General features: G+C 40.3%; 1 long non-coding RNA gene and 1 pseudogene across 1 annotated transcript; one reads left to right on the forward strand and one right to left on the reverse strand.

The window, feature by feature from the left end:
* Positions 1 to 3444: 3444 nt before the first annotated feature.
* Positions 3445 to 10107, forward strand: LOC111975352 (uncharacterized). The gene is made up of 3 exons (XR_002878822.2): positions 3445 to 3742; positions 4031 to 4141; positions 9254 to 10107. It is a non-coding gene; the product is annotated as an uncharacterized lncRNA (long non-coding RNA).
* Positions 10108 to 10574: 467 nt separating this feature from the next.
* LOC111975514 (cytochrome P450 2J5-like) lies at positions 10575 to 21976 on the reverse strand (annotated as a pseudogene).
* Positions 21977 to 22408: the final 432 nt, after the last annotated feature.

The raw sequence follows: 22408 nt of genomic DNA on the forward strand, positions 1-22408 counted from the left end.
TGTTGCAATTGACCCTGCCCTCAAAGGGACCATCAGCCAATCACAGATCACTCAGGCGTTTCTGAGACATGAGGTTCCACTGAAATTACCAACATTCCGTCAGCTCCTCCTAACGTTCTGTGATGCTGACCATCCAGATCAGGTAGGGTTGAAATTAAACATCACAAAGGAGTTTATTTAGGGTCTTGTTTTTTATAGGAAATACTTGTGGTTCACCACTTCAAGTATTACTGCAGCATGGCATTCAAGGTAGTGGCAAGCAGAAGGCCACAGTAAAATAAGTTGACTGTTACTACATTTTATAGTTTATAGTTGATATTTAATTCACATCAGTGCAACTGTATGAGAGCCTGAGACTTTAGTATCTATTGCATGACATTGTTCTCATACTTTAGGTGCATTACAAAGACTTTCTACAAATCCTCAGTGGTATTGTGTTACCCAAAGAGCTACAAGATGACATTAAGGTTCTCTATTCTCTTCCATTTTCTTATTTTCTATAAAAATACATCTAGCCGTCTTTCTCAGCCCTTGCATCTCTATAGTTCTCTTCTGTAAATCTTGTTGAAAGTCCTCGTTGATATTTTGACAGGCAGAGTTTGGGCATGTGTCACACACATCAGAAGTCCCCAGGGGTTGCACTGAGCCCCCGCCAGCTTCTGTGTATCCCATGGAAACAGAAAGATGGCTCCAAAGGTTCCAGAGAATGGAGAGAGCCATGCACATATGTGACAGCCAGAACACTGGTACGGTTTTAAAAGTTGATAGGTCAAAATAATTCATAAGGGGCTGTTTTACCTGAAATATAGGGAACTATCATAACATAACTTGCAGTTACATGTACTAAATTCAAAAAAAAAAAAAGTTTAATCACTGATATAATTCGGATGATAAATATAGATTTTCTAACTAAATGAATTGGGGATATTATTTAATGTACAGTAAACATTAATTTCAAAGAGACATCAGCACTAATGAGCTACACTACAAGTATATGACAGAATTGGGAATCTGTCTGCCATTTCAGGTTACATAGACCAGGACAAAGCCAGACGTCTGATTCAGAACTACAACCACATCTTCAACCTGAACCTGAGTCCCCTGAGGATCAGTGATGTCACCCATTATCATGGAGGGAGAAGACAGGGCAAAGTCCACCTGGACACAGCCCTACAGTACCTAAAGGAACTGTGATGAAGGTGTTTGGTGAGGACTTGAAATATGTGTGGGGTTTGGTGTGTGTTGAAGACTGTAGGTTTTTGTCTGTAAGTAAACATTGGCATTATCTTTGTAGTAGCTACTATGTAATGTGAGTCTTGTTTAGAAAGCAAAATTTGTGCAGATAATTAAATAAAAAAATCTCTATACACTTTCACTCGAATACTTCCAGTTCATTACTGTATTAATAATTTGGTGCTCTAGCTGTGAATCACATCGGACTAGTCAATCCATCCAGTGCAAGGGCTTGAAAATAACTGAAGCCTCAACCCAATGCCCATTGGTACCAGATCAGTCCCAGGTCCAGTTGCGTATCGATCATTTAGACATTTAGTGGCCCTTTTGGGTACTTTGGATTATCACAGGTGTCTGTAATTATCTCTGACTTATCACATGTAAAATATTTTACAAATAAAAATGTAATGATAATGCTGTAAAACATTATCTTAAATTTAAACCATTAACTTAGTTAATACCATTGGTGTTTAATATGAGGGTTTCAGCATGAAATGCATTTTATGTTTTTGTTTTACAATGTTAATATGTTTTGATGTCAATGTTTTGATGTCAAACTGGTGGCAGTTGTGAAAAAAGTAAACAGTTGGAAGAAATGCAGAGTTAAAAATAATTACATTGTTGATTAGATGCTTTTTTCATTAATTAGGCTATTTTCTGTTGAACCATTTGGTCTATCTACTAGAATCTCATGGACAATATGGACACAGTTATAAAACATATATACTATATATGAATACATGTTTTACAATTATCCAAGTATAACTTACCAAAGTTACCACAGGTTGCCATATATTTTCTGTTAATTACCAAAATTACTGAAGATTCTGGTAACTTTGGTAAATTACCGGTAGCTTTGCAACCCTATATGAGACTCTGTACTAATACTAGCTGAAAGATAGTGGCTGTGGTCGCAATGAAGACTGGACAGGTGTAGAAACATTTATTCTGCAAGCAATGTTATCAAGTTGTATAATACTTATCCTGTCTCTTTTTGCATCTCACCTGCATTTCCTCACCAAGGCCTCACAGTTCTTCATGTTGTCCATCAGATAGTTGTGGTAGCCACGGAACTTCATGCCGTTGTCTAGGAAACGCTGGACCATCTCATCCTGGTCATCAAGGTGTCCTTTGTCCACTCTGTGGAGCATCTCCAGGTGGTTCAACTCCCGTCTGCCCAAAGACTTTCTTCACTATTTATACAACACATTTAGGTTTCCTTTGTGAACAGTGCATTCAATTGCAAATGACTGTGTTCCAGTTTCATGAAAATGTAAATAATAGTGCACCGACAGGCCTTCCATAAGAATCCTACAGCCTACCTGCTCTTGGTGCTGCAACCCACTCCAATAGGCGTGCACTGCTCCTGTTCCACATATCCTCAATGTCCCATATATATGAGTTCAGCCTTCCCGTCCACCCTACCCAACGCTCTCTGATGTGACACATCATGGTCCTAACCAGACGCATCCTGTTGGCCCAGGTACAGAGAGACTACAGCCAGGACAGCCATCCAAAGCAGGGTGGATATGATCAGAGTGAGCAGAGACAGACCCTCCTGCAACCCTGTCCACACCTAAATAGAAGAGGCTATTTCAGCCACTCATGGAGGACAAAGTTGATTTTAAAATAAATATTTGTTTTGAAAAACCAATTTGTTTCAGCTTGTAGCCTTCATCTGGGTTTTACAGACAGAAGAGGACATTTGGGACATACTGTATAAAAAAATWGTATTTTCGTCAACACCTCCTATGGCTCTCCCCCGGTCAGGCTCCACAGCAGGTCAGGGGCTACCAGGACAGTCAGTATAGCCTGGGCTAACAGCCACAGCATCAGTCTCACCAGATTCAGCACACACCACTGGGCCCACCGAAGCATTGTATCTGGATAGAATAGGTCCTAAGGGTGGTCAATATAGTGGCATCAATACAATGATCCTATTGAATTATTTTGATCCTATGTGGAATTCTCTGTGCATCAATGTCAGTATAATTTGGAGTGAAAACAGAGAAAATGAAGCAGAACATGAAGGTGTTATGAATAGTGTCTTATCTTTTGTCCACTCACCTTGCTATCTTGAAATAAAACTGTGCCTGATGTTGTTGTTGTTGTGATTTTCCGAACATTGTGCTCTAGAATTCAGAGGGAATTTAGAACGTCGGGTGGCTGGTTCATTCTACTCCTATGTGTTCAAGCGCCAACACGGGTTTTGGCTGTACCTTCGATTTCAGCACTATCTAGCATTGGTCAGCGGCACTTCCAGTTACGAGATAGGAAAATAACAATTATGCAAACTAAACCATTTGTATGGATTAACGCAAAGACATTTAAAATCTAGGCTAGCCGACTGCTTGAAATCATACTATCTTTCGGAGAAGGTGTATTGCTAAGAATGTTAGTAAACCACTCCCATGAAGCGATGGACAACGAGGATGTACTTGATTGTTTCGTTTCTGTGAAACCGAAAGTAAAATATCGACTTGAGGTGAGCAACTGAAAAAACTGTTTGGTAAGCTTTATTCTACAACTACGTTAAGTATTCGTACCTGTTGTTTCTTGTTTTATATGTTGCAGCTTTTACATATTTAGTTATAACTTTAATAAATAGCAAACGAAGAATGAGCCAGTGCTCGAGAGCCTATGCCTGTAAAGTTGTCTGCCTAGTGACGACAGGTAGCTCAGTAAACGCCTGAGTTTTGAACTTCATTGAACAAATCTACATTATTGTACTACAGTAGCCGTAAATGCCTGAGGTTTGAACATCATTGAACATAACTTCATTGTTGTACTACAACAGATATTCATTGTTGAAGTATCCAGCAGCAAAGACAGATGATGGAGAAAGAGAACCAACATAGACCATTAATCATGAGCTATAGAGACGCCCTTCAAACACAACCAAACAAAGGTGAGCTTTCTTTTTTAAATGAGTTAGGGTACTGTATTTTGTAAGGCCAGTATATGGACAACCCAACCTTTTTGCTTTAGGGAGGGTTGTGCGTTTTTCCCTGGTTTACATTCACTCTTTTGCAGATTTTACTATATAATGTCTTCCATCCTAGCCAACTTTCCTTGTCTGCTTGCATGCGCCTCCACTATATCAAGGTGTTTTGGTATTTCCCTTATGCGCTATGGTTTTCCTGCTCTCTAACTTTTATTATAAACTGGGTGTTGTTCGAGCCCTGAATGCTGATTGCCTGACAGCGGTGGTATATCAGACTGACAAAACAATTATTTGTACTGCTTAAATTACGTTGGTAACTAGTTTATAATAGCAATAAGGCACCTCAGGGGTTTGTGGTATATGGCCAAAAAATGGCCAATGTTCTTATCCGCAATGCTTCGTGCATAAGAACAGCCCGTAGCCGTGGTATATTGGCCATATACCACACCCCCTCGTGGCTTATTGCTTAACTATACCACAGGTCAATATAGTCTACCAGTCTAACCGTCTATCCTGCCCTCTATCCACCATTCATCGTGACAATAGTGTTAAGGTTGATCGTTTCTCCAGATCTGCAGAAGGCTAACTACTAGCAGTCATGCAACACATAAAAGCAAGCTGCATCAATGTTCAATATGAATCCACTAGAACAAATAGGAATAGCTAATAGGCAGTGGAGGCTAGGTGCATCATTGCGCATGAAAGAACAGTGAAGAAATGAGACAAGCAGCTCAAAAGGCTTGCGTAATGATCTTGTTTAGGGACAATACAATTATCCAGTGGCGTGTATGCTTGGATGCCAGGGAAGCCAGGCTTCCCCAAAACATTTACCAAGAACAAAATACAGTATATATACCTTTTTTTAATCTTTCATCTCTCTATGTTTTATACATGTCCTTCAATTCGCAAGAGGCTGAATGTATTTCACTGGAGAAAGCAGCCGAGCGAAAGAAAAAGCACCTCTCTGTCTTATTATGTGAAGCACATCTATCTGATGCTGTCTGGTCAAAATTAATATGACATTGTTTCCGCCCGTTGCATTGAATGCAATGGAAGCCAGCGGGCGTTTGGCCTCCCTTGATAAAAAATAAAGCTAAACTGAGTGAGCTCAACTGTGAATGGTCCTGTTGCACAAAAAAAAATGTCAAGCTTGCTAAAATCGTCCCTTTCTTAAATTAGGCATGGATGGAGATAGGGATTTGAACTTGTGGTTTTATTTAATTCTCCGTATTGGCCAATGATTATAACAGCAATTCTGATTCAACCATAAATTCATATATTGTGCCCCTGGCCTGAGAGGATGGAAGTTCAACATGTAGCTAAATGTAGCTAGCTGTCAACTAGCTGGTAGCCTAGGACAACAACAACTAAAAGCATGAAGAGTCATAGACCGTTTGAGTAACATGAAAGAGAGGATGGCATTGGCGTTTYTCTTTTTGTACTTACACACACACATAAATTAGTACCATGGACAGCCGCATGATATTTTGCTAACGTTGATTGGACTAAATTGTTTTTGGTATCTTTGTTGTCACTGTACTAGACTAAGCATAGGTGATTTGATGATGTTGAAATGGTGCTGGAATAGTGGAGGCAGCTCCTGTTTTCTTTGCGACTTGTAGTAACTCTTCTGTGTTCTAAATCAATAGTTGKTTAGTAGTCCGAAAAAGTCGGAAATATTAACTTGATTGGCCATGTAAATGTATGTTACATGCAATATGCTTTGTGGACTCCATCACTTATTGTCTCGGCCTTAGGCCTACAGTGCATTCGGAAAGTATTCAAACCCCTTCCCCTTTTCCMAAAAWTTTTACGTTACAGCCTTATTCTAAACTGATTAAATTGTTTTTTTCCCTCATCAATCTACACACAGTACCCCATAATGACAAAGCAAAAAACAGTWTTTTAGAAATGTTTGCACATTAAAAAACAGAAATACCTTATTTACATAACTATTCAGACCCTTTGCTATAAGACTCAAAATTGAGCTCAGGTGCATCCTGTTTCCATTGATCATCCTTGAGATGTTTCTACAACTCGATTGGAGTTCACCTGTGGTAAATTCAATTGATTGGACACGATTTGGAAAGGCACACGCCGGTCTATATAGGGTCCCACAGTTGACAGTGCATGTCAGAGCAAAAACCAAGCCATTAGGTCGCTGGGTTTGTCTGTAGAGCTCCGAGACAGGATTGTGTCGAGGCACAGATCTGGGGAAGGGTACCAATAAATGTCTGCAGCAATGAAGGTCCCCAAGAACACCGTGGCCACCGTCATTCTTAAATAGAAGAGGTTTGGAACCACCAAGACTTTTCCTAGAGCTGGCTGCCTGGCTAAACTGAGCAATCAGGGGAGAATGTCCTTGGTCAGGGAGGTGACCAAGAACCTTATGGTCACTCTGACAGAGCTCCAGAGTTCCTCTGTGGAAATGGGAGAATCTTCCAGAAGGACAACCATCTCTGCAGAACTCCACCAATCAGGCCTTAATGGTAGAGTGCCCAGACAGAAGCCACTCATCATTAAAAGGCACAWGACAGCCCGCTTGGAGTTTGCCAAAAGGCACCTAAAGGACTCTCAGACCATGAGTAACAACATTATCTGGTCTGATGAAACCAAGATTGAACTCTTTGGCCTGAATGCCAAGTGTCATGTCTTTAGGAACTGGGACTGGGAGACCAGTCAGGATCAAGGGAAAGATAAACCGAGCAAAGTACAGAGTGCTCAGGACCTCAGACTGGGGCAAAGGTTCACCTTCCAACAGGACAATGACCCTAAGCACACAGCCAAGACAACGCAGGAGTGTCTTCGGGACAAGTCTCTGAATGTCATTGAGTGGCACAGCTAGAGCCCGGACTTGAACCCGATCGAACATCTCTGGAGATACCTGAAAATAACTGTGCAGTGACGCTCCCCATCCAATCTGACAGAGCTTGAGAGGATCTGCAGAGAAGAATGGGAGAAACTCCCCAAATACAGGTGTGCCAAGCTTGTAGCGTCATAGCCAAGAAGACTCAATACTGTAATCAGTACCAAAGGTGCTTCAACAAACTATTAAGTAAAGGGTCTGAATACTTATGTAAATGTCATGTTTTTTATTTGTAATAAATTAGCTACAATTTCTAAAAACCTGTTTTTGCTTTGTCATTGAGGTATTTTGTGTAGATTGATGAGGATTATTCTTTTTTAAATCCATTTTAGAATAAGGCTGTAACGTAACAAAATGTGGAAAAAGTCAAGGGGTCTGAATACTTTCCGAATGCACTGTATATATCACGGTGGCAAGGCAYATGAACTAACAKGTTATAGAGCAAACAACTCAATTATCACAACACATAGGTTGTAATATGGCWTTTTTCACTCTGGTTTGCCTTCCCTGGTGATTTTACCTAAGCACCGCTATTGCAATTATCCTACCTAGAATTTATTTTCCAATTTACAGATTTTTATGTGAATATTCTAAAATCTACATACAACAATATACGCATTTTCCTACTGGAGATGTGTTTCCAACTGACTTATTGTGGATAAAAGGCTGTGCGTGATGACYTAGTGCACATACAAATAACTTCTGCAGTTAAATTATTATGTACCAAATAAAAAATACAAGTTAAATGGGTTCCATGGCATTATCAACATTACTGATGGTTTTGTCACAAAAACTGTAGCGTTCAATAGCAAATGTGTGCATTATTAAAGGCAGCCAAGCATCGATCATCATGTCACCAGAATAAGACCCTCAATATTGATTGGACACACCACCTTGGATACTCACCACCCTGTGAAGTTCAGAATTTCTTTAATCTGCTAATCAACTGCATGCTTTCACGAGTCGTAGTGGGAGGACCTCTTAACATATCATCGCATGACTCCCRAGTTTACTTCGACATGGTCATTATATCAATATTTGTGCATAAAGGCGTTTCCACTGCCATTTCTCACATAAATCATTTTACACACAAAAATAGCCCACCATGTCGACCAAACAAATTGTCTGTTGGCATTTATAAAATTGTAACGGCATTTGCTGTTTCATCAGCCCAGTTAACATTTTTTCATGCGTCAGGTAATTAATCCTCATGAAATGTTTATATGGATACCTGGTAAGTGTCTGCAGCCGGCTCAGTGTAATGAGACAGACAGGGAGAGCGAGCTCGTCCATYGTGCTGTATGAACCCTCAACCTTCTGGCCGTTACATGCTGACCACACCGCTCACGTTACGTGTGCGAGCTTTGCAAAATAAATGTACACATATATGTTATTCAATCATTGCATCCACACTGCTAGCGTAACCAGGTGCTAAAATAGAACTTGGTTCTATTTGTGATGCTTGATGCGCTGCAAGACCCGCCTCTCCCATCTCCTCATTGGAGCATATACCCACGTGGGTGATTGAAAGATGAACTGAGGTGCACACTCCAGTCCAGTTGGTGGTAATGCACCTTAAAGTTGGTTACCAACCACCATATAAATTCTAAAGAAGAAGCCTGAAGGAGGAGAGATTACTAGAAACAAACTCGGTTTACACTTTTATCTGTGGATTAATTGTCAGAGGACCTTGTGCAATTCAGATAAAATAACAACCCAATGTTTATATCCCAGGACATTAGCTAGCAACAGCAAGCTAGCTAGCTAAATTGTCATAAATGTTTGCTTTTAAACYTGTCCCCAAATTAATAGTTGGTTCAGAGTTTGTTTTGATATTTCAACCTGCATGTCCTGATCATGTCTGTTGTGTTGTGGGTGGAGAAAATCAACATGCGCGCTATGGCCCACACGCGCACCCGGCCTAGTCAGCATGTTAGCATCGACTGTGCAACAAAAGCATGCGGAAGTGGCGAAGTCGATATCCACGTTAATGAACACAGGGTCATTACTCGTTTGTGGTTGTAAACATTGCATTAATTCTGAGGGAGAGATTCTGCAAGTGATTTTCAGTACAAGGGGAGTCGTGATTGGATCAGACCCACCCCCCAGTACATTTTTAACTATCCCTAATTTGGTTATATTTCAACAATGAGAGGATAGCACCTGAGTGCAACCTCATCAGATGATTATTTTTTMTTTTTCTTAAAAAGTAAGGACTTCTGCTAGACCAGCAGCCCCTACTACTGCCCAGAACAGTTACCTGACCAGACTGAAGAGCAGCCTGCATGACCTGATGAACCAGCACCCAGAGGGAGTACCCCTGTCCCGTATGAGTCAGGCCTGTTCTCTCCTCCTGCACCCGGAGGTACTTAAGCCCTACCCCTCCACCAGGTACCTCTTGGCCTCCCTCCCCGATGTGGTGAGGCTTCAGGGGATCGGGGTACAGACACTGGTGCTCCCAGCACTAAACCATTGTGGAGGTGGGACCGATGCTGGTCGTGTTGGTTGTCGCTAGCCTTCTCGACCTATGCCAAGCAGGGACCAGGCCGTCCGCAAAGAGACTGATTTCAAGATTCCAATCAAAGCCAAGACAATGGTAGAACCTCAAATGTACACAGCCCATAACGATATCAGGGAAAAGCATTAGGGAAGTCTACATACAAGACATTGGCGTGTCTTACAAGACGGGATACACACAATCAACACATTCTTACCATGAAAGCACACACCTGTGAATTACAGATTGATGATTTTTTACATTTTTAGACTGTGGCAATACAATTCATTCAATTATTTTATATTTATGATACAGCATGGCAAACAAGATTTCACTTTAAAGTGTACATGTTTGAACATAGATACTTTGTACCCAATTTTATTCATAATTGACAGATTTTAGACAAGTAAACCTAGAACAGTACATAAACCAATCATTGTTGTACAGCGTCAATTTGATTCTATTTTTCTTAGGTAATTACTTTATTTTTGATAGAGTGATAACTAATTATTATATGGTAAAGTATGTAGCTTTTCTAAACATTTAAATAAAACATTCTGAAAAACATGGACCGTGCTTTTTTTTTGCCTCAAACTGAACAGGCAAGGTCTATTCTATCATGTTAAGGTCACAKCCATTCAACAGCACTGTACAATAACACACCCACTACCTCTAACACTCTAGTCATCTTACAGGCTGTGTGGGAAAGTAACATACAGTACAATAAARTCAAAATAAACCAAAAACTTTGAATGACACAGGGGCAACGTTGTTACATTTAATGCCGGTTTGCCTGAGGCTGATGCCGTGCAGGTGTTGGTACGCATGCATACACACACTCATTCACATGTAAATAGTGCCATACATGCACTCAAACGTATTCAGTTGTCCTTGATGTCTTGTTTTATGTTTTCCCCCCGCTTTTGTTCATTGTTGCTGCATTGGGGGACAGGGAATGGAATTCTTTTATTATGTTTTTTTTTCTCAGGGGGACTGTGGGGGGGGTCTCTGATGATTGAGGGGCAGCTCTCGGAAACTGTGGGGGGGGATCTTGGAGGGCTGGTGGCTGGGAGCTTAGGCCGGTGGCTGATAGGTTCCTGGGTCGGGTCCCTGTTTTTGACCATGTGGGAGAACTGTCGACATGCCCTTGGGCAGGATGTTGACCCTGGTTGCTTCTGTGGGTCCCTCTGGATGGGAGTCTGTTAGATSACTGAATGTAATGTAAATGTTGAGCGGCTTCACTGCAGGTAGATTGTATGTTTAATATTCAATAAAATAAAAATGTAAAAAGTGCTCACGGTGCTATACGGCAGTCTCCATACCGATTCACCTTTAGCTCCTCTCCCTCTAGTCTACTCTTTTTTAACTCCACCACAGGGCAAGCTGTAGCAGTTACCCAAGATGGCTATTTAACTCTGTCAACATCATTTGTCAAAGGGCAAGGAACACCGTCACTACCTTGCTCTCCAACCAAGGGGCATTAATTAAGGAGCAAACTGAACTGAAGATAACATTCTGCAACTCTTGGAAGACGGTGGAAGTTGATAGAAATGTGTCTTTATTGTTCAAACCAACACATTTCGGCTCATAGACACTGTCCTTCAAGAGTTGTTGAATTTCCTCTTCACTTCAACATCCTATTAGTTATAAAAAATCCCTTGATAATTAAAGTCGTTCACACAGCATGTTGAGATGAGCAAAGTTTAATTCCATTATTCACCCTGCTGCCCTAGCATTTTCATTAGCTAGMATTTGGTGTTAAGACTAAAGAAGACCCTTAGTTTCATCATATTATTCACTCATTGGTAGACAATCTTGGCCTATGTGCTTAATAAACTCAGGTTGGGTTTTGATACAGATGCTTGATACATACGGCCCTGGTCTCAGTGTTTGGTGCCTCGGCTGTGACAGAGCATGGTGAAGGGTTTGGGTTTGTGGATCAGGTTGATGAATACCCTCCGTGTCCGGGGGAGAAGTGTGGGGGGGCCAGGATAAACACAGGCGCTGCAGCAGGGATGTGAAGAACACAAACAGATCCAACTGGCCAGCTACTCCCCCAGACACACCCACGGGCCTTCAGAGGAGAGGGAGCCAGTCAAATCAGGGTTGGGGTCCTTTTCAATTCAGTCAATTTAGGAAGTAAACTGAAATTCAAAAAAATACTCAATGCTACTCAGAGAAAAAAAATTATATAATTTCAGTTTACTTCTTGAAATGACCCCAACCCTGGAGGGAGCAAGGCAAAATGCTGTGGAACTAGGTAAAGAAATGAGATGCCCACACAGAATACTGCTGCTCCCTGGTGCTTTTCATTCCTGCAATATGATTACAAACAATATTCCGACTTCACAGAAGTCTTCCTCAGGTGGAACTAGGATGTGTGTTCCTCAGGTGGAACTAGGATGTGTGTTCCTCAGGTGGAACTAGGATGTGTGTTCCTCAGGTGGAACTATAGGGATGTGTGTTCCTCAGGTGAAGTAGGATGTGGTTCCTCAGGTGGAACTAGGATGTGTGTTCCTCAGGTGGAACTAGGATGTGTGTTCCTCAGGTGGAACTAGGATGTGTGTTCCTCAGGTGGAACTAACCACAATAAACACTCAAAGATCACAGACAAACAGTTTCAACACACAAGCACATACCTTGATGCAAACACATACAGTGCATTTGGAAAGTTATTCAGACCCCTTGACTTTCTCACGTTAGTCTTATTCTAATATTGATAAATGTGTTTTTTCCCTCCTCATCAACCTACACACAATACCACAAAGTGACAAAGAAAGAACAGGTTGTTAGAAAATTCTGCAAAAAAAACTGAAATATTAAATTTGCATAAGTATTCAGACCCTTACTCAGTACATTGTTGAAGCACYTTTGGTAGTGATTACAGTTTAATCTTGGTTTCCTCAGACCAGAAAATCAGCCAAGCGGGCTGTCATGTGCCTTTTTACTGAGGAGTGGCTTCCGTCTGGCCCCTCTACCATAAAGGCCTGATCAGTGGAGTTCTGCAAAGATGGTTGTCATTCTGGAAGGTTCTCCCATCTCCAGAGAGGAACTCTGGAGCTCTGTCAGAGTGACCATCAGGTTCTTGGTCACCTCCCTGACCAAGGCCCTTCTTCCTTGATTGCTCAATTTAGCCGGGCGGCCAGCTCTAGGAAGTGTCTTGGTGGATTCAAACTTCTTCCATTTAAGAATGGCGGCGGCCACGGTGTTCTTGGGGACCTTCAATGCTGCAGACATTTTTTGGTACCCTTCCCCAGATCTGTGCCTCGACACAATCCTGTCTCGGAGCTCTACAGACAATTCCTTCAACCTCATGACTTGGTTTTTGCTCTGACATGCACTGTCAACTGTGGGACCTTATATAGACAGGTGTGTGCCTTTCCAAATCATGTCCAATCAATTGAATTTACCACAGGTGGACTCCATTCAAGTTGTAGAAACATCTCAAGGATGATCATAGGAAACAGGATGCACCGGAGCTCAATTTCTAGTCTCATCGCAAAGGGTCTGAATACTTACGTAAATTACGTGTTTGATTTATAAGAAATTTGCAAACATTTCTAAATACGTGTTTCCGCATTGTCATTATGGGGTATTGTGTGTAGATTGAGGGGGAAGAAAACTATGTAATCCATTTTAGAATAAGGCTGTAACGTAACAAAATGTGAAAAAAGTCAAGCAGTCTGAATAAATCCACAATTCACTGTGTAATGCATTCAGAAAGTATTCAGACCCCTTTTCCACATTGTTACGTTACAGCCTTACTCTAAAATGTTTTAAATAAATAAATCCTCAGAAATCTACACAATAACCCATAATGACAAAGCAAAAACAGGTCTAGACATTTTTACTAATTTATTAAAAATAAGAAATACATTATTTAAATAAGTATTTAAACCCTTTTCTATAAGACTCGAAATTGAGCTCAGATGCATCCTGGTTTCCATTGATCATTCTTGAGAATAAGGCTGTAATGTAACAAAATGTGGAAAAAGTCAAGGGGTCTGAAAACTTTCCGAATGCACTGCACATACAGTTGAAGTCAGAAGTTTACATACACCTTATAGGCTGACCACAACTCGCGTTGCGTGTGCTGCAAATTAAATTTAGAAATCTATGTTATTCAATTATTGCACCCCCACTGCTCGCGAGCGTMAACGAGCGTCTGCGTTGCCAAGGGCTAAAATAGAAGTCATTCCTATTTCTGACACAGATAGCGCAGCAGGTCCTGCATCTCCCATCTTCTAATTGGTTTATAGAAGCAGGTACCCACGTGCCATCTCCTCATTGATTATACCCACGTGGGTGATTGTAAGACGAACKGTTGCCGGTTGTCGTGGTAATACTAAGAAAGTTTAGATGCCAATCACCATATAAGTTAAACGATGAAAAGGCCTGGAAGGAGGAGAGATGACTAGAAACGATTTGGTTGACCGTTTTATGTGTGGATTAATTGTCGGAGTAGAGGACCTTGTTATTTTACCTGAAATGCACAACTCAATGTTTATATCCCAGGACAAATTAGCTAGCAACAGCAAGCTAGCTAAATAGGTCAAATTAGCTAGCAAGTGCAAGCTAACTAGCTAAATTGCCATAMATKTTTAATGCTTTTCGCCTGTTCCCAAATTAATKTAATTGGTTCAGAGTTTGTTTTGATATTTCAACCTGCGTGTCATTATCGCATTTGGTGTATGGGGACAAAATAAATGTATGCACGATGGCGCAAGCGCGCAGCCGGTTTGGGTTCCGTGTTAACCAAAAAACATTTAAACTCAGTTTCACAATTCCTGACATTTAATCCTAGTAAAAATTCCCTGTTTTAGGTCAGTTAGGATCACCACTTTATTTTAAGAATGTGAAATGTCAATAATAGTAGAGTGAATGATTTATTAGACTTGTGGAGGTCTACCATTTATTTTCCTGAGGTCTTGGCTGATTTCTTTTGATTTTCCCATGATGTTAAGCAAAGAGGCACTGAGTTTGAAGGTAGGCCTTGAAATACATCCACAAGTACACCTCCAATTGACCCAAATTATGTTAATTAGCCTATCAGATGCTTCTTAATTAAGCCATGACGTAATTTTCTGGAATTTTCCAAGCTGTTTAAAGGCACAGTCAACTTAGTGTATGTAAACTTCTGACCCACTGGAATTGTGATACAGTGAATTATAAGTGAAATAATCTGTCTGTAAACAATTGTTGGGAAAATGACTTGTGTCATGCAAAGTAGATGTCCTAACCGACTTGCCAAAACTATAGTTTGTTAACAAGAAATTTGTGGAGTAGTTGAAAAACCTAAGTGTATGTAAACTTCCGACTTCACTGTACTGTACATACAACAATATTCTCTATATGGACATATTGTTCTCTCCAAACAAAAAAGATCATTTGGGCCAATGAGAAGAGGGACTCACCCAGAGAAAAGGCCANACACCTTATAGGCTGACCACAACTCGCGTTGCGTGTGCTGCAAATTAAATTTAGAAATCTATGTTATTCAATTATTGCACCCCCACTGCTCGCGAGCGTMAACGAGCGTCTGCGTTGCCAAGGGCTAAAATAGAAGTCATTCCTATTTCTGACACAGATAGCGCAGCAGGTCCTGCATCTCCCATCTTCTAATTGGTTTATAGAAGCAGGTACCCACGTGCCATCTCCTCATTGATTATACCCACGTGGGTGATTGTAAGACGAACKGTTGCCGGTTGTCGTGGTAATACTAAGAAAGTTTAGATGCCAATCACCATATAAGTTAAACGATGAAAAGGCCTGGAAGGAGGAGAGATGACTAGAAACGATTTGGTTGACCGTTTTATGTGTGGATTAATTGTCGGAGTAGAGGACCTTGTTATTTTACCTGAAATGCACAACTCAATGTTTATATCCCAGGACAAATTAGCTAGCAACAGCAAGCTAGCTAAATAGGTCAAATTAGCTAGCAAGTGCAAGCTAACTAGCTAAATTGCCATAMATKTTTAATGCTTTTCGCCTGTTCCCAAATTAATKTAATTGGTTCAGAGTTTGTTTTGATATTTCAACCTGCGTGTCATTATCGCATTTGGTGTATGGGGACAAAATAAATGTATGCACGATGGCGCAAGCGCGCAGCCGGTTTGGGTTCCGTGTTAACCAAAAAACATTTAAACTCAGTTTCACAATTCCTGACATTTAATCCTAGTAAAAATTCCCTGTTTTAGGTCAGTTAGGATCACCACTTTATTTTAAGAATGTGAAATGTCAATAATAGTAGAGTGAATGATTTATTAGACTTGTGGAGGTCTACCATTTATTTTCCTGAGGTCTTGGCTGATTTCTTTTGATTTTCCCATGATGTTAAGCAAAGAGGCACTGAGTTTGAAGGTAGGCCTTGAAATACATCCACAAGTACACCTCCAATTGACCCAAATTATGTTAATTAGCCTATCAGATGCTTCTTAATTAAGCCATGACGTAATTTTCTGGAATTTTCCAAGCTGTTTAAAGGCACAGTCAACTTAGTGTATGTAAACTTCTGACCCACTGGAATTGTGATACAGTGAATTATAAGTGAAATAATCTGTCTGTAAACAATTGTTGGGAAAATGACTTGTGTCATGCAAAGTAGATGTCCTAACCGACTTGCCAAAACTATAGTTTGTTAACAAGAAATTTGTGGAGTAGTTGAAAAACCTAAGTGTATGTAAACTTCCGACTTCACTGTACTGTACATACAACAATATTCTCTATATGGACATATTGTTCTCTCCAAACAAAAAAGATCATTTGGGCCAATGAGAAGAGGGACTCACCCAGAGAAAAGGCCAGGAAGGAATCTTGCTTGCAGAACTGGCCCTTATCATCCAGAAAGTTAGCAGGGTTAAAAGGTATCTGGGTACTTCCGGTGGTCTTTTTCCCATCAGTCATGTTGACGAAGTTGGTACTCTTTCACAGTAAGGTAGTAGGACACAGGTATCAAATAGCCTGAATTCAGCACTAACTACTGCAAGTAAGTAAAAGCCAACCCTACAATAATTATTTGTATAATACTATTGTTTACTGTGGTTTGTGTTCGACTGTGTTTCTATGTGGTGCGCGTATTTGTGAGCTGTGAAAATAATTATTGTAGGACAGTAAACATCAATCAATATTTGTAATGTAAGGCATCAGCTTATGGGAATCCACATTATTTTTTAAACAAATAAATCAAACTTCATCTTGGACAGGTGGAAGCCACTGAGCTGGCGGCATGGACCACCCCTAGTGGAACGCCGTTACCGCCCCTCTGGACCTCATGGACTGTGGCATAGACGTAGGGAAGGGATGCCCTGTTGTCCATTGAGGGGGTGCAGTCGAACCCCAACACATGAAAAATCTAATGACATTGCTCTGGGATTTTTAAATAAACACAGATAGGCAATAGGACAGCAGGACTGAGTCTGAAATGGCTGCCTATTCCCTACATTAATATCAGCACTTTTAATCTCACACACGTACCTTGAATGTATGGGTGCTCCATCATGTTGATGAGTCCCCATCTGATGGTGGTGAAGGTGGTGTCAGTCCCGGCCAGGAAGAGATCAGCCACCGACAACAGCATGTTCTCCTCAAAGTACGCTGAGTCCGGACTCGAGTCCTGCTGCTCCACAGAGATCAAGAAATAGTGACTGATATGACATCGAATTTATGACAGACAATTGAGACTTGATCAAAACTGTATAGTCTCTATGGTTTCCATGTTTGATAACAGCTAAATCAGCCAGGATTCAAAATGTACAAAAATACCTGTTCATTTTTAGTTTTTCTTATTTTTTATTCCAGACTGTAGCTTTAAGGATGACCTCGAGAGCCTTCTATTCACAGATTTACCACTTATAGGAAAAAACAAGCATTATATAAAAGATAGTGTTTGGAGAGACCTATTCGTCACTTAGTTACTCTTCATCTTCTATGGGTCACTTACTCTCTCCATCAGGTAAGAGTCTATGAAGTATCAGAGGTTGTCCCTGTCCAGGGTTTTCCAGTGCTGCCTGTCCACCTCCGATATGAAGCCTTTCAGCTCTGACACATTCCTTTGGATCCTCTGGTGAGGCCCCGGGAAATGTTTCATAAACGGGAACAGATTAAAGATCTAAAGAAATGTATCATGCCAAATATTTTGAAAGAAACTACCTGAAAAAACATCCGTTAAATACGGTACACCGGATGCTAAAATCTTATTTTGAATCTCATTAGCTGTTAAAAGTTCCTGTTACTAATAATATGGTCATTTTTCACCTATTGTCTCTACACATTTTTAGAGTAGGAGTAAGGTACTCCCATAGTGATACATTACCAAAGTGGCCCATGTCATAAACCTTCATAACTCTAGAAGGGCAGACATTTTGGTCAAAGATCAATTCCAAACAAGTCAAATTGCAACCATTCAAATTATTTATTTATTTCTATGGGTACTCCGTACTCGTACCTGGCCGAGAGCAGATCCAGTCAGGAAGAGATTTTAATTGCGGATGTCCAGGAGGCTGTGGAAACGGTGTTTTTGTACTCATAGCAGTCTCCGAACACCACTAAGCAGATTATGTTGGACACGGCCTTCACGATCACGTGTTGTGGGTCGAATGGATTCTCTTCATGATAAACAACCACCACAGATCACAGTGAAAACTTTACACAGTTGGTCAGCTTCCTTCATCACACAACAGTAGATATAATATTCCACTGACAAGATTCCAATAAGTCAATAGAAAATGTCTATGTGGCACAATCAGGATGACTTTGGGGCAGTCCTGCCAAACAAACTAATTACCGCCCTCCTTCTGTAGCACCTGTATAAGGTAGTGGGCCTCCTCTGTGACCCGATGATCCAGAGATTTMTTGCCCAGACTGAAGGCCTTAAGAGTGAGAAAGGCACACTTCCTGTTGACGCCAACTTTCCCCTGTAGACATCAAAATCCCTGAGTGGCAAAATAAATCATATAGGGTCTGTCCAGCTGGCACCCTATTCACTATGTAGTGCACAACTTTTGACCAGGGTCGATTGGGCTATGGTCAAAAGTAGTGCACTTGTGATACAGACTTTGTGACYTGTCAATGCTTTATATCCATCCTAGCACTTGAGTGCTAGAGACCCAATCAAAACCAGCTGTTCCAGCACTGCAATAATCTTTGATTAATGAAAAGGAAAATGTGTGCTTTTTAGTTACACCTGGTGACAAATATTGCAGAAATAATTCTGGTAGTATCTCAAATATGCTTTCTTTTAGCACAGCAAAAGTGGGGTATACTGTCTCTTCAGTGCATGTTTGATTGAATTCCAGCCTCATGAAATGCTGTCTCAGGCTGCGGTCCAAACACTTAAGACACACCCTATCCCCTCAGCCCTTAAATCAAGTGGACACTTCTGATGCCGCCTGACGAGTATACACTTAAATGGACCACCCTTGGCCGGAAATTCACTCCATCCCGCAATTATTGTTTTTTCAGCCACCGGTAGCTTGTGGCTGCTTTATATGCGCTAGTCAATTGACTGCATGTCTACTTATATTAAATATATAATTATTAATATACGCCTACTGTATGATAGCTAGCAAATTAATTAGCTAACTAACGTTAGCATGCCTAGCTGGAACTTCTGAAGGAACAAGTTTTAATTCTACAATTTCCAAAAGATAACCAAACAAAAACATACTTCCTTTTTGCGAGTCGTGTTTGTGCCGTCATGTGCATTAGTAGCATAATTTCTAACTTATTTGCATTCATTTTTACTTACASTTGTAGGTTGACTTCTCCATTGATGTTGTTTTTAAGTTCTCACAGACTTTTCTTAGCGAATGTACAATTGTCGCAAATTGAATAATGGGGAGTTTCAGGCCCCKGAGTGAACATAAATTGTACATTCGCAAAGCTGACTAAAAACGAGGGCTGAGAGGCTTACGTTGCAAACTTCCCTTGCTTGGCTAATCATTTGGACCGCCCTCCAAGATGACAATGAGGATTCCTCCAAGGGCATAAGGCGAGGTTAAGTGGACGAGGGTGTCTTTTAAATGTTTGGACCACARCCTCAGGTTACCACACTTCATGAGGAAGCCCACGGCTATGACTGTATTATCTCTCCTTCCTCCCTAAAGTGTGCACTTGCTCACTTCCCTTCACTCACTGATTTGAAAGGAAATGACTGGTAGCCCATGCCTCTACCAATCCAATGCTTTTCGATTTGTGTGAAGTAGTAAACAAGTGTACACTTCAAGATAAAAGGGGATAATATTGTGAAAGCAGAGGCTACAGGAAATGTAATGTGATTGCCCAAATGGGTTGCGTCCCAAATGGCACCCTATTTGGGCTCTGGTCAAAAGTAGTGCACTATATAGGGAAAAGGGTGTCATTTAGGACACATTTGTGATCATGTCACTGACCTCCTCTGTAGATGATCCAGTTCAGAACAGGTATAGATGGCCTCCCTGAAAACATGGCTCCATTCCGGACCAGAGTCACATTGGTGACGTGGAGCGTGTTCAGCACTATAGACAGCTTCCAGCTGTTAAAGCAATACGCCACTCAAACTTATTTTTTTCATTAGTCCCAAAATGTTTTGCATGTCAGCAGTCGCATTTTCAAGGCATAGGATTTTTCCAGAAGCAAAATGTCAATTACATCATCATGATGTGGTAAGTGATACTTCGCTTCTTGAAAATCCTAAATCTTGAAAACGTGACTGTTAACATACAAAAACATTTAATAATCACTGTATTAAGTGGACTAATGAAAAACAATTCCAAAATATAGTTTGAGGTAATTTTCCCTTTTATAATAATTAAACTCTTTCGGGGCGGTTTTCCGCCCCCAAAAAATTAAGCATAGTCCTGGACTAAAGACCACTTTCAATGGACATTATCCATTACGTTTGCCTTTTAGTCTAGGACTAGGCTTAATCTTGTGTCTGAGAAACAAGTCCTTCGTCTATATTAGTTAGGAAACTGCAGAAAGTCAAACTGACTTGACTTAAACCCTTTTAATAAGTAATGGATCATTTGGTGGGTCAGTGGCATAGCGCAGTTTCATGGCCCCACGCACGGTCCAACTTATTCCCACAAATATTTATCTTAAAATGAACATTTCAAATATATAACAAATAATTATTTTACTAACTGGATTTATGTCAACTCCATGAGACACCATAAAAGCCTTTTCATTTTTACAATGATTGTCCAACAAGTGTTTAAAGGGGCCTTGATTGGTTAATTCTAATTATTCAAATATGTAATACAAATCTCCAAACTTCTTTTGGATTAATAGCCCTATTAAATGCTCCAGAGATAATTTATTTAGCATTTTGTTGTTTTTCTAGATTTTGAACATAAAACATTTATAAAGCAAACAATATCCCTAAAGTCTAGCACAGAAAATACTTCAATGTTTTAAGCATATGTTGCAGAACAGTGATTACAATACTTATTCAGAATATTGACAAAACAATATTGAGTCCATCAATCGAGTTGACAACAGCTATTTGACCTAGATTGTGTATATGCGTCTAGTTCTGTCCTTGAGTTTCAGAAACTCTGTCCTTGAGTTTCTGTTTCATGTTGTGTGGACCACAGGAAGAGTAGCTGCTGCTTTTGCAACAGCTAATGGGGATCCTAATAAAACACCAAATACACATTTTTGCCTCTAAAAAAATATTTTTAAAATATGGAAAATTATTTAGTAAATTTGCTTTTCCTCAGTTGCTTTAAGACTCTAAAACCTAATTAAATGTACCAGAATATGAATTTTGGTTCAAATATATATCTTAATCTATCAGGCAGATGGAGCTGACAGTTTATGGTTGTGACCACGGGTGATTCTAATATTGTTCAAATCTATCGAAAGTAGAGAACTTCAGACTACAAGTGGTCTTGTTGCACTACATGTAATGAAGAAATTAATAAGGAGTCCTTATGGTAAATAGCTGCCCCTGCTTATTCCTAATTTAGGATTTTTGACAAATCTAACAGACCAAATCTCCATACACATCTTTAAGGAATCATAGTTGAGAAATATTCTTTAAAGTCAGAGGGCTATGGCAAGAAACTACATAAGATAATGGATATTAACTGAAAAATTTGTAGAATTTTAAACACYTTTTTGGATCCTTTGCTACGGACAAGGGCATTTCCAGGCATAGAGCCGACATGGAAATTAATAACATTTAAAGTATTTAGAAAATACCAAAACCAAATATTTTCCCTTATAAAATCCCCCTAAATGTAAAAATTCTCAATACCATATAAATAAAGTTTCCCTGCCGGACAAGGATTGTCCGACTTTCAAGAATCTCTGGACAAATTTCCTACACATTTTGCCATACGGCTGAGAGAAAATGTTGCAATTTTAAAGCATATATAATTTAATTCTAAACATTTCTTCATGGCTTATGACGTGTTCATATGCTATCTGGGGAGGCCAGACCTCCGTGGGCCATGCCAGTGTGGTGGGGGCTTATGTGGGTGTCCTATTTCACACATGACCAAGTGTGTATTATGTATTAAGTGTGTAAACGACCACCCCTCATCCCTGTCAAACATTCCCTAAAACACTTCTGCGAGCTGACCTTTCTAGTCGGTCAATAAATAGGCCATAGTGGCAAAATAATTACAATTTAGCTATTAAACACTGGAGTGATAGCTGTGCAGAAGAGGGGATGGGGTAGTTGGATGGGCTATTTACAGATGGGCTATGTACAGGTACAGTGATCTGTGAGCTGCTCTGACAGCTGGTGCTTAAAGTTAGTGAGGGAGAAAAGTCTCCAGGTTCAGTGATTTTTGCAATTCGTTCCAGTCATTGGCAGCAGAGAACTGGAAGGAAAGGCGACCTAACGAGGAATTGGCTTTGGGGATGACCAGCGAAATATACT

The sequence above is a fragment of the Salvelinus sp. IW2-2015 genome, linkage group LG16, assembly GCF_002910315.2.
Source record: "Salvelinus sp. IW2-2015 linkage group LG16, ASM291031v2, whole genome shotgun sequence".
Lineage (NCBI taxonomy): Eukaryota > Metazoa > Chordata > Actinopteri > Salmoniformes > Salmonidae > Salvelinus > Salvelinus sp. IW2-2015.